General features: G+C 36.4%; 1 pseudogene; it reads right to left on the bottom strand.

The window, feature by feature from the left end:
* Positions 1-14,455, bottom strand: part of LOC124419229 — a 17,235-nt pseudogene extending 2,780 nt beyond the window's left edge.
* Positions 14,456-16,393: the final 1,938 nt, after the last annotated feature.

The following is a 16,393-nucleotide window of genomic DNA, read 5'->3' as shown; positions in this document are numbered from 1 at the left end:
CATTATATCTCATCCACATATGAGGGATGTATAGCAACCTTAGGCATGCTTTGTAGATCGATAGCAGCCATGGAGTGACGAGATCTTCATTCTTCTGAAGATCCGCAGATATAATACCATCTGGACCCGGAGATTTGTATGGCTCGAAACTGTTAAGCGCACATTGGATTCTCTCTCTATTAATGACTATAGAGCTGGTATCAGGCGCTAAATGAACCGGGTCTACCGTCTCCTCATTAAGAGGTTGACATCCCGGAAAATGAGTGTCCAGCAGCACTTCCAAGGATTCTCTGCAGGACATAGTCCAGTTGCCACAGGGCTTTTGGATATAGCTCGGGACAACATGTGAGGTAGACATAATCTTGCGAAGTCGGTTGGTCTCGAAGGAACCTTCAACGTTCGTGCAGAAGTCCCTCCACGCCTTCCTTTTCGCATTTCTAGTCAAGTTTTTGAAACGATTCACTGAGGTCTTATAGGGTATCCAGTTATTGGTCCTTTTTGCCTCGTTGAACAGTTTACGGCATACTTTCCTAGCATTTGCTATTTCATTGTTCCACCATGAGGGTTTGGATTTTCCTCTCTTGATGGAGGGTTTACAGGCAGTTGTTGTCGCCATACGGAAAGCATCCGTTAGGGTGTGAACTGCTGCGTTAATATCCTCAGTACTTTCTAGAGTAGGGAGAGAAATAAGAGACGAGGAAAGCAGGTTATGTTGAACTTCCCAATTAGTCTTCCTTCTATTAAGAATACTATTCATATTCCCTTTTATATTTCCTATCATAAAGTCTATATATCGATGGTCTGACAAAGAACAGTCGTTAGATACGGTCCAATGCGTGATACATTCGCGGTGCTTAGCACTCACGAGCGTTATGTCTAGTACCTCTCTTCTGTTAGATACAATAAAAGTGGGATCTGAACCCCTATTTACTACCTCCAAATTTCTACTAATAATGAAATTGAAAAGTTGCTCACCTCTTGTGTTAGTGTCGCTGCTACCCCAAATACTGTGGTGCGAGTTAGCGTCAGCACATATGACGATAGGGATATTGTGCATATTCGCCTTATCTACCAATCTACGGACTTTGTTATTGGGAGGACAATCCCCGTGATCATGGGCCATATAACTAGAAACCAGCCATGTGTTAGTGCCGCCATGTTCTAGTGCGGCCGCGACCGTATCTTCATCACTAAAATCAGATAAGATGAAGATGTGAAGAGATCTTTTGGCCAGAATACAGGACCTTACTTTACCTGAACTTTTAACATACAGGATTTTATAGTCCTTATGTTGTAGTCCGCAAACCCGATCCTGATGGATCCATGGTTCTTGGACCATTATTAGCTCCTCCCCTCTCTGCGCCACTCGGAGGAGCAATGCAGCTGATGCTGCTTTAGAGTGGTGCAGATTGATTTGAGTCAATCTCACCATCTCCTGGGTTAACAACATCGACGTTGGCGATCTCCTGGGATAGCCCCAGGAGGTCGTCATCGTCGACCTCCTCATCCTTCCGAGTGGAGAGTTTGCTCATCAATTCAGAGACTGACTGAGCATCATCTTTCTCGGAGGGATCAGAGGTTATGTTGCTAACCGTGCCTTCTATTGACTGCACGGTCTCCTCGCCATCTACCTCCACCTTCGGAGAGGGATCGCCCTTGGAATCGCTACGATAAACGTGGAGGAAGATCGTTCCGAAGCCGTAATAGACCTTCCCCTTTGTTTCTCGCAGCGGTTCCAAGGATTCCTTGTTCAGGACTACGATCACATGTCTTGAAGGTCCGTCAGCCTCTGAAACCCTTACAACTTTCCAGTCATTAGTTGGAAGCTAAGGGTTGCAGCACTTTAGGATCTCCAAGATCTCTTCGGGAGTGGAGGGTTCTGACGGTATTTTGGCGATGGATCGAGGCCTGCGTGGTATCTCCTCAGGAGTCACCACATCAAGCTTAGATCCACCCCATACCTCACCCAATAGCGAAATGGCAGACTTGAGCAGCAACGCTGAGCGTTCGTCTGCACAAGTGCCACAAATTTATACACCAAAATAAAATGCAATGTTGTAATGCTTTAAAATGATGCATAAAGGACTGCCCTAGCATAAGTTATGTGCAACCACATCGGAACCTCAAATTACCGCTTTTTCAAACATAGAACAATAATTCTACCGATCCATCAAATTGAACATTTTTTAGACGAACACATTATGCCACAAATGATACACCAAATTAAAGTGCAATCATAATGCTTTAAAATAGTGCATAAATTTTTGTCATAGCATGGAAACTATCAATGTTATTTGCAACTATATCGGAACCTCAAATTACCGCGTTTTTAAAGCTGTAAAAATAATTCTACCGATCTATCCAATTGGCCATTTTCTAAAAATAGATTATGCAATAAATTATATACCAGAACAAATGTTTTATCCAATTTTTGTAAAAATTCATTATGCCAAAAAAATGCTTTAAAATTATGCATAAACGACTGCCCTAGCATAAAAACTGTCAAAGTTATTTGCAACCATATCGAAACCTCAAATTACCGCGTTTTTAAATATAGAACAATAATTCTACCGATCCATCAAATTGACCATTTTTTAGACGAACACATTATGCCACAAATGATACACCAAATTAAAGTGCAATCATAATGCTTTAAAATGGTGCATAAATGTCTGTCATAGCATGGAAACTGTCAAAGTTTTTCGCAACTTTTAAAACATGTACCAATAAATACACCGATTTGTGTAAAAATTCATTATGCTAAAAATTATACACCAAAATAAAGTGCAATGCTGTAATGCTTTAAAATGATGCATAAATGACTGCCCTAGCATAAAAACTGTCAAAGTTATTTGCAACCATATCGGAACCTCAAATTACAGAGTTTTTAAACACAGAACAATAATTCTACCGATCCATCAAATTGACCATTTCTAAGACGAAAATATTATGCCACAAATGATAAACCAAATTAAACTGCAATCACAATGCTTTAAAATGATGCATAAATAACTGTCATAGTATGAAAACTGTCAATGTTATTTGCAACCATATCGGAACCTCAAATTACGGCGCTTTTATAGCTGTGTGAAAATAGTTCTACCGATCCATCGAATTGACCATTTTTTAGACTTACACATTATGACACAAATTATATACCAAATTATAGGGTAATCATAATGCTCTAAAATCAACTAGCCCTTAATTCTGCAATCAGACTAAACGCGTGTGGTTCGTGGTCCGGTAGTAGAGGTATAGGGCACTCACGAATAATTAAACACTTCGAGTCCTTGCATCTTCATGTAGACTATTGCGTTGCGAAACCTCACTTCGACAGACACTTTCACATCCGAATTCCCAATAGGAATTCAGTACAGGAGTCACACTCAACTGATGGTGTAACAAATGTTTTCACTGACGGCTCCAAGAGGAGTGGAAGAGTGGGTGGTGGCTTTTACATTGAAAGATTTGGAATCAAATCCTCTTTTAGGCTACCTAATTATTGTAGTATTTTACAGGCAGAGATATCTGCTATTAAACGAGTCGCCAACTGGCTGAGGTATTATCAAATATCGGGTGATATATGTATATATACGGACAGCAAAGCTGCGATCAAAAATCTAGCGGGTGTCTTTACGACATCAAGGTTAACCGAAGAATGCCGGGTATCTTTGAATGAGATAGCGAGACATTCTAGGATAACGCTAATATGGGTTCCTGGACATAGTAATTGTCGGGGAAACTGTATAGCTGACGAACTTGCCAGGAATGGTGCGATGAGAGGGGAGGATGAAATCGACGCATTTACTGGTATCTCTCTTACTAACTGTAAGCTACTGGTACAGACTGAACTATATGAGATGGCTCAAATCAGATGGTTCAGTGAAACCACCTGTCTCAATTTGGCCTCTATACGATGCTCTCAGGTCAAGCTGGCCTCTATACGATGCTCCCAGGTCAAGCTTACTATTAAGCTTTCGCAGGGAACAGATAAGAGTGCTGGTATCAGTCATAACGGGACACTGTACTATTGGCAATCACGCCAGAAGAATGGGTGTCGAATATAACGACTACTGTAGAAGTTGTAACAATGAGGAGGAAGAGGAAACAATACCTCACCTTCTCTGTAACTACCCATCATTCAATGAAAGCAGAGAACAATGTTTCGGCCTTTCTGCTTTATCTTGTCTGGATGAGCTATCTGGGATATGTCTAAAGAATATCCTAAACTTTGTAAATCAAACTGGTTGGTTTAAAACTGGAAGTAGAGAGTGAAAATCAATTGAACTCCTACGACCACTAGGGTAACACAACCCAAAATATTTTCGTTTAAGTGTTGTCCATTCGTGAGCTGGACAATTTTAAAGAAAATATCGTATGGGAACAGGATTCTTCATGTTAAATTAAATAATTTAATCCAGCTTCAAAAAATCTTTGTAATGTTTTATAATGGTTCCCAAAATATTTCTAGTCTCTCGATGGCCGTTCGTGAGCTGAACCGGTTACAAAAAAGTCCACTTTTAGTTATTTTGTTATAAATTATACAGTATTTCTTAAACAATATATATAGTATGTGGTATCAGTTGAAAGGTTTTTTTTTTTGAAGCCAAGTCTAGTGGTGCGCAAAATTATCAAAATTGTGCATACATTTTATTTTTCTTAGTGAAAAACCTAACAATTTTAAATATTTTGAAATATGACAATTATAAGCAGACGGTTATTTATGATTAATACATCATTGGACGCGGCTTTAAAATATCTTTTAAACGATACCCCGTATTGGATATTTTGTTTCAAAAAAACAAAAATTTAAAAAAAATAATTCCAAAATACATTTTTTTAATTTGGTCCAGCTCACGAACGGTCATCCCTACATTTAAAATATTTTGGGAATCATCATAAAACAAAGCAAGGAACATTTTGCTTTCCATACAGAGTGAGTCGGTCTAATGTACATATGTATCAAAAATTTAGAATAATTACCCTATAATAAGATAATTTTCAGGAAATCTGTATTAATATTCCAACTGCTGACTGGTATACTTCCAAAAATTGTAAAACGTTGGACTCTAAAATATTTTTGTAATTCTTCATAAATTTTATGATCAATCCATCAAATTGTAAAGTTATATTTTGGAACGCATTAATCCTTCAACAAAATAAATAAAAATAATGTTATAATTAATATTGAATATACATACTTTTGTATTTATTGAAATTACCTCTTATACTTTAGGAAGCAATAAAATAGGATTCTCTTATGTCCAATACATTTACCACCAAAATTTAAATTGTCAGATCCATTTTTTACATTTTCTGCAAATAATCTACATTTTTAATGGAACCGCGTGATGATATAAGACATATATAACTTACCAGATCCCTTTTTTATACCCACCATCAAAAAAGATGGGGGGTATATTGATTTTGTCATTCCGTGTGTAACACATCGAAATATTGCTCTAAAACCCCATAAAGTATGTATATTCTGGGATCTCGTAAGATTCTAAGACGATTTAGCCATGTCCGTCCATCTGTCCGTCTGTCCGTCTGTCTGTTGTTGGCACGATAGCGTCCACAAAATAAGAGATATTGAGATGAAATTTTCCCAAAATATATTTTATTGATCAGAAATGTTCGGTATTGAAAATGGGCAAAATCGGTCAACGATTTCACATAGCCCCCATACAAATGTACCTCCCGGAATACTGTATAAATAGCTTCAAATATTCACAAATTTATTTTTTATGAAGCAAATACCACAAAATTTCGCATAGGTCAGTTTTTTGACGTCTGCAAAATAATTCTGCATTATGGCGGACATAGGACCATAATTGGCCCTACCCCATATAAAAAGTCCCCCTTAGAAAATGACTAAATAGCTGATTACTGGCTTAAAAATGGGAATATACCGATGAAATTCGACACACATAAGTTTCATGCAAGTCAATATCTCTCAACCAAATTTTATGTATATCGGTCCATAATTGACCCTACCCCCCATATAACGTCCCCTTCAGAATATAACTTTAACGCTCATTACTCTCTTAAAAATACAAGTATAGCGATGAAATTTGACATAAGTAAGTTTCTTACTAGCCAAAACCTCTCTATGAAATTTTATGTGGATCGGTCCATAATTGACCCTACCCCCCATATAAGGTCCCCTTCAGAAAATTACTTTAACGCTCATAACTCGCTTAAAAATACAAGTATAGCGATGAAATTTGACATTAGTAAGTTTCTTACTAGCCAAAACCTATCTATGAAATTTTATGTGGATCGGTCCATAATTGACCCTACCCCCCATATAAGGTCCCCTTCAGAAAATGACTTTAACGCTCATTACTGGCTAAAAAAATGGGAATATAGCGATGAAATTCGACACACATAAGTTTTATGCAAGCCAATATCTCTCAACCAAATTTTATGTATATCGCTTCATAACTGACCCTACCCCCCATATAACGTCCCCTTCAGAAAATTACATTAACGCTCATTACTCGCTTAAAAATACAAGTATAGCGATGAAATTTGACATAAGTAAGTTTCTTATTAGCCAAAACCTATCTATGAAATTTTATGTGGATCGGTACATAATTGACCCTACCCCCCATATAAGGTCCCCTTCAAAAAATGACTTTAACGCTCATTACTGGCTTAAAAAAACGAATATAGCGATGAAATTTGATATAAGGAAGTATCTTACCAGCCAAAAAATCTTTATGAAATTTTATGTGGATCGGTCCATAATTGACCCTACCCCTCATATAAAGACCCTCCATAAAATTGCTAAAACGCTGATTACTGGCTTAAAAATACGACTAAAGCGATGAAATTTAACAGAAGTAAGTTTTATACTAGCCTAAATCTCTTTACCAAATTTCCCAGAAATAAGTTTTATACTAGGCAATATCTCTCTACCAAATTTTATGTGGATCGGTCCATAGTTGATCCTACCCCCTATAATAAGTCCCCATAAAATTTCTTTGCTCATTACTGGCTTAAAAATCGGATTATAGCACTGAAATTACAGTAAGATTTATACAACTCAAAATTTACCAAATTTTATGTGGATCGGTTCACAATTGACCCCTCCCCCCATATAAGCCCCCTTCAGAAAACGACTTTAACTTTAATTAATGACTTTAACGTTAATAGCGAAGAAATTTGAAATAAGTATGTATCTTAGGAACCAAAACCTTTCCACCAAATTTTATGTGGATCGGTTTATAATTGACCCTACCCCCCATATAAGGTCCCCTCCATAAAAATACTTTAACGCTCATTACTGCCTTAAAAATACGAGTATATCGATGAAATTTCACAGAAGTAAGTTATTCACAAGCCAAAATCTCTTTACCAACTTTTATGTGGAACAGGCCTTAATTGACCCTAACCCCAACATAAGGAAAATACTTTAAGGCCCATTACTGGCTTAAAAATACGAGCATAGTAATAAAATTCGACTCAATTAAGTTTCTTGCCAGTCAAAAACTCTTAACTTAATTTTATGTGGATCGAGCCTTAATTGACCTACCCCCATATAATGTCCCCATCAAAAAAACGAGTAAAGCAATAAAAAACGAGTAAAGCGATGAAATTCGATATAAACTTGACCTGTAGTAACCAAGATCGTTCTACAAAATTTTACGGAGATCGGTCCATAATTGACGCTACCCCCATATAAGGCCCCTTCAGGAAATGACTTTAAAGCTCAGTACTGGCTTAAAAATACTAGTAAATTTATGAAATTCGACATAAATTAGTTTCATGTCAGCTAATACAGTAAACTGGCTAATGAACATATACTGGAAATTTTTGGAGGTCAAAATGCTGAGCTGGCCGTGGAAAAATGGGATGTCTTTTACAGGAAAGATGAACCTGAGGGAAATTTATTTGTAATAGGTATCGACCAGAAATCCATGGCTAGTCTTGCCAAGAATAAAGGTAGGGCTTACATCGCCTCTAAAGCTGTCATATTCAAAATTGGGAAGGTGCCGATTGGAAGGGCTGTTACAACAAGTCTCGAAAAGGACACTAAAATACCTAAGACCACAGCAGCAGTATCCACTACTAATAAAGTTAAGAAGTCAAATCCTAAAATCGAGGAATTTACCATTAACTCACCAGAAGAAAGTGTAGTTGCCCTTTCCAAAATTGGGAAGGCGCCGATTGAAAGGGCTGTCAAAATCGGCCCCGACAAGGACACTAAAACACCTAAGACATTACCCAAAGCATCATTAGCAAGTACTGGCAATGTTGAGGAGTCAAATTCTTAAAGCGAGGTGGATATCACTCACTCGCCAGAAGACTCACTCCAGCAGTGCTCTCCAGAATTGGGAATGTATCTATTAACAGTACCCACTGCACTAATAGCCACTTCAGGCTACCCGGAGGAGTCTAATCCAAAGAGCGAGAAGGTGACTACCAACTCGCTGGAAGAGAGTTTAATGGATGACCATGATTGAGGTTATCCAAATTAACCTCCATCGGAGCGAGACAGCTAATAACGCTCTGATGGCTAAAATTAACACGGGTAAAATACATATAGCTTTAATCCAGGAACCTTGGACGATTCCCAACAAGGTTTCTGGATTAAATCACGTAAATTTCCAACTTTTCTACGCTGGTACAGGATCTCGCCCGAGAACATGTATCTTATGTTTACAAGAACTTATGTTTTCTCCTCTCAACAAGATTATCAACATCGGATGCAACGGTGCTGAAGCAAGGTCCTTGCACCTGTTTACTTGCCTTTCAATTCTCCGACACTACCACCAACGTCAAATCTGATGAAACTGGTTGAGAGGCACAAAGGAAAAATAATAAAATTGTAATAGGTTGTGATGCCAACTCGCACCATGTATCTTGGGGTAGTACAAACACCAATCGCAGGGGACAAGCCCTCATGGATTTCTTTATTACTAAAGACTTGATAACATTGAACTTCGGTAATAAAGCTAACTTCGTCAATAGAATCAGAGAAGAAGTATTAGAAATATTATATTAATAAACTTGGTGAAAATATATGAAAATCGTTCGAAAAGCCAAAGGCTTGAGGATATGGAGAAAACAATGAAATTCTTAATGGACTCCCATTTCCCACCCGGTATATCGAATAACATAGATGAACCGATATCGGAAGAAGTTGAGGTTAACATGGAAATAGTTATTACATCTGACATGGTTAAAGGGGCAATCAAGAGCTTTGCTCCCTATAAAGCTGCAGGGCCGGATGGCATTTTCCCGGCACTTTTGCAGATGGAGGCGGGACTGGTTTCCGTACATCTGCCACAGATATTCACTGCGTGCCTAAAATTGGCATATACCGCAGTTAAATTGCAAGATGCAAGGGTAATATTTATACCCAAACCAGTGAAACCTAGCTATGTGACACCTAAGTCCTATCGACCGATAATTCTTACGTCCTTCCTACTGTAACGTTGCTTCTGGCTGGGGTATACTCGCCGGTACCAGTGGTTCATTACAAAAATATATATTTTTGTAGATCGAGGAAATAAGAACAACACATATTTTCCACAACGTTATAAACTGTATTTCGCACTTAAACCTCAACCTTGCTTCATGGAGTTCTCACAAACAGATGCACTCTGGCGGTCCAACCACGAGAGTAACACTAGCGGTGTAAGTCCCCCACGTCAGATAAATGTGTTGTTGGGAATTCCAAACTCCGCAACAACCACATTGCTTCACAATAGCTCATTTAATAAGATAAATTATTTGCCAGCGGTCCAACCACCGTATAAGTAACTTGTCTTACCTAACTCGATGCTCGGCAAAGACTGACCGATACTACTTAACTAGGCCTCCTTTTATATTAAATTTTTGCAGTCAAGTACGCGGATGCTTATAATGGTATCTTAGTATTCATTGTTGTATCTTAAAGGTATGCGATCTTATCTAAGTAGGATTCTTTCACCTAGATGGATTGCTTATCCATATAAACGTTAAATTAAAAAAAATACAATAAAGTAATTTAAATTCCTTTTACACCTAGGTGGCGTTGCATAAATAAGTAAATAGTTGTAGTAGTTAGTTAAATTATAAAACAAAGAAAAGTATTTTTAATTTAATTCTTAAATATATACTTATAAAATAATAAAAAATAATTTTACCCTAAACCCTTTGTTGGGGGGAGGGGGTTTATATTGGGTTTGTGCTGATGTTTGTAACATACAAAAATATTCGTCCTATGCCCACCTTAAAGTATACCAATCGGCTTAGAATCATTTTCTGAGTCGATTAAGGCCGCAATTTTCAAGATAATTATATGAAAATTGGCATACACGCTTCTTTTGGGCGAAGCCTATTGAAAATTTAAATGATCTATTATGTTAACAAAAGTCGACAAAACTTAGTTTTATAGAACATTAAATGACACTACCGATTTTTGTAATGATCGGGCTTCATTTGTTCCTATCCTCTATACAAACTTCCCTTCAGAAAATGACTTAAAGGTCAAAGGTTCACTTACAAACACTAATAACACTTTTAAATTCTACATAAATAATATTGAAGAAGACTTAATTCCCCCCAACCAACATTTTTATGTATAGGGCCATATTTTTCCCTACTCCCCTTTGAGCCCTCTTTTAAAAAATCTATTTCTTTTTTGCCAAAAAAAGTAAAAATATTCCGAAATAAAGTTAAAAAAACAATCTAAATGCTTTATTTTTTTAATAATCCCCATTTTTAACATACATACTGACTGGTGTAGGGTATCATATGGTCGGCTACGCCCGACTATACATTAATACTTGTTGCACGTTAAAAACGAGGCGACGACTTTTAATGTTACAGTTCCTCCCTTCCAGCAATTAAAATATTGTTTATTTATGCAGCTCTGCTTTTGCTTTACCACTCTTTGCTATGGTTACATTGTAGGTGTGGTGATCGACAGCGAATAAAAATTTGACATGATAACCTTTTTTTCTGGTACTGGAAATGTCTTCAATTTTGGCACGTAGTTTGCTAGGCATTTGTGATATATCGTCCCATCCTGGAATTGGTGTAGTTGTTAGCGATATCCTTTAGTTGGGGATATTCTCACTTGTTTCTTCTGGCAGCTGCACATTTTCGTCTTCTATTTCCGAAATTTCTGTGGATGATGGCTTAGGCGTTGATGATGCGGGTGATGGTATCGATGTTGGTAATGATGATGTTGATGATGACGTTGATGATGACGGTGATTGATGCTATCTTAAAGATTGACTAGGGGCGCATGACGGAGTGAAATATAATAGGCTAGTCTGCGATTTTATTGAAGTGTGAGACCCCACTGAAGATAATATTGACAGATTAAGTGGTGACAATATTGGAGTTGAAAGCAATGATATCACGGGCATAAGGCTTTGTGTCAATAATTCTTCGTGTCAATAATTCTTCTTCATTGCAGTCATTATTATTCTATTTGTCGCACGGCGAAGAATATGCGTCGTTATTACCCAGATTATCAATATGGCAATTTGGTGGCGCATACATAGGCGAGTATACCACGTCATTAACGGGGTTTAGCATTCGTGATCTTCATTTTCTCCTTCTTCGGACAACAGGCATATAACTTCATCCTTGTTGTCCTTTCTCACAGGATCTTTACCCTTGTTGGATGATGTATGTTTATTCTTTAGTGGCGGTTGGTTCTCCTTACAAACATTTTCCGTTGTCTTTTCCTGCTTGGGGTTTTGCAGAGCTCATATGAAAATATGTTGCCGTTTTTCTGGGTTAGTTGCTTGTCTTTCTCTTTTTGCTGGTTGTTGGCATCTCGCCATCAATAAATACGGTTCAACGAACCTTCGCTTTCTCTTCATCCATACGTTTTCGGAACTTCTTGCTGGTGTCATCGAATTTCTTCTCACCGTCCATTTTTCTTTTTATTTCTGTTGGTCGTCTAAGGAATAGTTAAAAAGAATATAGAATTATTAATAAGAAATACTAATTTATATAAGGTTTAATTTCATTTAAATGTGCTGTTCTAATTTCCTGATTTTCTATACTCTGAATTTTTACTATAACAGTTGATAGAAAATGTTTAACGGAATACGGGCCTTCAAATTTGGGAGCCAGTTTTGCCGCAAAATTATCTGTAGCCTTCGATAGGGGGCGTTGTCGAAACAAAACTAGTTCGCCAACATTCGGTTTCCATTGACGCCTTCGTAAATTATAATATCTTTTGTGGTTTTCGAATGATTTGCACAAATTTTTCTTAACAATTTCGAATACATCTTTCATTTCATCTTTTCGTCTCGATGAACTCAAAGTTTCTACTCCTGTACCAATTGATACCTCATCGTACAATGTTGTTGGTAAACGTGGGTCTCTTCTTTGAGTTATAAATGCTGGTGAAAATCCTGTTGACTCGTATTTATAGCCAGCATAATCTCGGGGAGTAACTCATCCCATCTATTGTATTGATCACTTGAGAATTGCGCGATTATTGTCTTGATTGTTCGGTTAGCTCTTTCAGTAGGATTTTCTTGTGGAGTGTATGGTGCAGTAAGCTGCTGATTTACGCCTAATTCATTTAGAAAACGTTTAAAATTCCTTGAGGTAAATTATGTTACATTATCTGTTATTAAGACTTTAGGAATACCATATCGAGAATACGAATACTTATTCGTTCACGAAACGACTTTATTACTCCATCTGTAGTAGCTTTACGCAACAGCACCAACTCAGTCCAAAATTTATCAAAGAAAACCAATAACAGAGTATTTCTATGGCAAGGAACCTACAAGGTCAGCGCAAAGGGTAGCCCATGGTTCATCAGGCAATCTTGTTAACACATTGGCAGGACATACATCGACGAACATAACGATTTACATCTCTCCACTTTCCCGGCCAATAGTAATGGTTAGCGATTCTATTTATTGTTTTACGTATTTTATAGGGTTTTCTTTCACCTTCTTCTTCATTTTCTGAATCCACGCGCATTCGTTTGTTTTTAATGGTTCACAGTTAACTAAGTTTGCAACTTCTACTGGACGACGCGATAATGCGTCAGCGACGATGTTGTGTTTACCTTTTCTATATTTTACTGTAAAATTGTATTGTTGTAGTTCAAGTGCCCATCGGGCCAATCTGCCGGCAAGACTCTCTATAGAATTTAGCCACTTTAAAGCTAGATGATCGGTGATGTCTACGAATTCGACATAAGCTAGCATTTTCCGAATGCTCCATAAAATGGCCAAGCATTCCTTTTCAGTCGTTGAATAGTTCTTCTCCGCTCCGTTGAGACGACGACTAGCCTAAACTATTACTTTTTCACTACCTTCAATTTCTTGAGTTAAAACAGCTTCTAATCCATAATTACTAGCATCCGTTTGTAATGTAAATGTTTTTGCAAGTTTGGTTTTTTATAATTTAAATGATTGTTGCTGATAAGCTTCCCATCTCCAGTGTTTACCTTTCTTTAATAGTTGTGAAATCTGGTACTAATCTACGATACCACGAAGCAATTCCTAAAAATCTTCTAACATCTTTAACATTCTTCGGGACTTGAATTTTTGCGATTGCGGATACCTTATCTGAATCAGTTTTTATACCTTCCCCACTCACAACGTGTCCTAAATATTTTATTTCACTTTTGAAGAATTTACATTTCTCTACATTTTATTAAATTTGTATTTTTCAGTTTATGAAAGACTTCTTTTAGGTTATTCATATGTTCTTCTAGAGTTTTTCCTACTACAATGATATCATCAAGGTATGCGAAAGCATGGGGTTCCATAACGGGTCCGATTATTCTATCTAATGCACGTTAAAAAGTTGCTGGCGCAGAATGAAGTCCAAATGGCAGTACTCGCCACTGGTATAAACCACGGCCACGAACAGCAAAAGCAGTGAACTTTTTACTATCCTCATCCATTGGTATCTGCCAATATCCGTTTTTTAAATCTAGACTACTGATATATTTTGCTTCCCGAAGTAGGTTTAAAATACTATCTATACGTGGAAGAGGATATGTGTCAGGTACTGACCTAGCATTTAATTGTCGAAAATTCATACATGTTCTCCACGTTCCGTTTTTCTTCTTTACGAGGGTGATTGGAAAGCAATATTTTCTATGTGACGGTTCTATACATCCTTGTGAAATTAATTTGTTGATTTCAGCATCAATTCAGCGATCAGCCATGACGATAATTTTATGAGTTGTAATTGTTGATAGACCATGCATATTTTGAAATTTGGACAGCTCATTTTCTAGAAATTTGTTGATGATATCATGGGTTTCTTCCTTTAATATTATATTACCATCATGTTTATGTTCTTCATTGTCTTCTCGAGGTATCTCCTCATTGCTGATTTCATCCACACTCATGCACTTTGCTTCAGTCTTAGTACAGTCTAGTGTTATACCAGCCATTTGAATAGTTGTATTGAAAATACGCATAAAATCTAATTCCACAATAATGTTTTCGCTAGTTTCTGGCATCACTAGAAAATTTCAAGTTTTTGAAATATTGAAGCTCGGCGAAAACTGACCGATACTACTTAACTAGGCCTCCTTTTATATTAAATTTTTGCAGTCAAGTACACGGTTGCTTATAATGGTATCTTAGTATACATTGTTGTATCTTAAAGGTCTTATCTAAGTAGGATTCTTACACCTAGATGGCATTTCTTAATAATATAAATTAAAAAAAAATACTATAAAGTAATTTAAATTCCTTTTACACCTAGGTGGCGTTGCATAAATAAGTAAATAGTCGTTAAATTATAAAACAAAGAAAAGTATTATTAATTCAATTCTTAAATATATATAAAATAATAAAAAAATAATTGTACGTTAAAAACGAGGCGATAGCATGCGTAGTCTGGGTCACAACGATTAAAGGCCCCCTAAAGACCCAAAGCGAGAAAGGACTTAGACCTGTCTGCTATGCAGACGATGTCATAATACGATGTCTGGGCTCAACCGAGAGGCCTCAATGTTAACCCGGCAAAGACGGAGATCTGTCTTTTCACAAGAAAGACAAAAATTTCTACATATACTGAACGCTGCTTCCTGGACAAGAATATACCGATGAGTTAGGTATAATACTTGAGGCACATCGGTGCTGGGCGATATCTAGGAGAACTATAGGCATGGAATGGGCTCTTAGTCCTGCTATGACAAATTGGCTTTATAAAAGTGTAATAAGACCAATTCTAGCTTATGCTTCAATAATCTGGTGGACTGCTATAGACAAAAAGTGTAATATCAAAATACTACAGGGAGTTCAGCGTACATGCTGCTTGGGTATAAGTGGTATCATGTGTATTACTTCAACCAAGGCTCTGGAAACGTTGCTAGATACTTCACCCATTAAAACATATATAAGATATGAGGCGGCGCTTACAGCCGAACGGCTCATTACTTTAGGTGAACTGGCCAAAAACGGTTATATGACACGTCATCTATGTAAACTGGACACATTGGAAGGTTATACACTAGGGTGTATAAAGTTGAGTCAGTCACCCCCTACGATTAAAGATATGTTAAAAACATTTTAAAAAATATAAAAAATATTTTTTTGCCACGCCTAGAAATACCGCCCATTTTGTTTTTTATATATTACGCCGCCATTTTAAGTCCGATCGTAACATTTGATATATCAATATTTATGGCTTGGGTGTAGCTACATTTCACCCTTAGATGATTTTTAAATTGGAAGTAACATTCTATGCCCGACTTCTGATATCTCGGATTCTTCCCCAAAATTTAAAGTTATGGCTATACTGGAATTAAGTACATTTAATTACATGACATATAGGCTTTTAAAATGCTCACTTTTATGCCTAAAGAGCTATTATACAGGTATATAAAATACCTGTATAGTTCTTAATACAAGCAATTAATAAAAACCAAAACCATTTCTTTTAATTAATTTTCAATACAAAAATTGTTTCCTACTCCCTATATTAACAAAAGAAATATCATTTTATTCAGCATTTAATTCTATTAGTTAATAACTAAATCATGTAGGTTTATAAAAAATTAACTTTTTATTTTATAAAAATCTATGAAAAATTAAAGTGTTAAGTTTTAAGTTAATAACTAAATCATGTAGGTTTATAAAAAATTAACTTTTTATTTTATAAAAATCTATGAAAAATTTAAGTGTTAAGTTTTATAAAAATATTTTTCATGTTTTTTTCATACAACTTCTTGCATGTTTCTTTATTTAACAATTTTTAAAAATGTTTATATTAATTTTTATAAAATGTGATAACATTTTTTATGATAAATTAACTAATTTATTTATTCTTTTTAATAGGTTCATATTTTTATAGAAGTTCTTTAAATAATAAAAACTAATATAAAATGAATAATCGGGAATGGCAGACCATATGATACCAGATATGAGCATAACTAAAATATGATTTATTT

Source organism: Lucilia cuprina, chromosome 4 (assembly GCF_022045245.1).
Source record: "Lucilia cuprina isolate Lc7/37 chromosome 4, ASM2204524v1, whole genome shotgun sequence".
In the NCBI taxonomy this organism is placed as follows: domain Eukaryota; kingdom Metazoa; phylum Arthropoda; class Insecta; order Diptera; family Calliphoridae; genus Lucilia; species Lucilia cuprina.
Note: the sequence above shows the minus strand (reverse complement) of the source record. Positions and strands in the feature narration are given on the sequence as shown.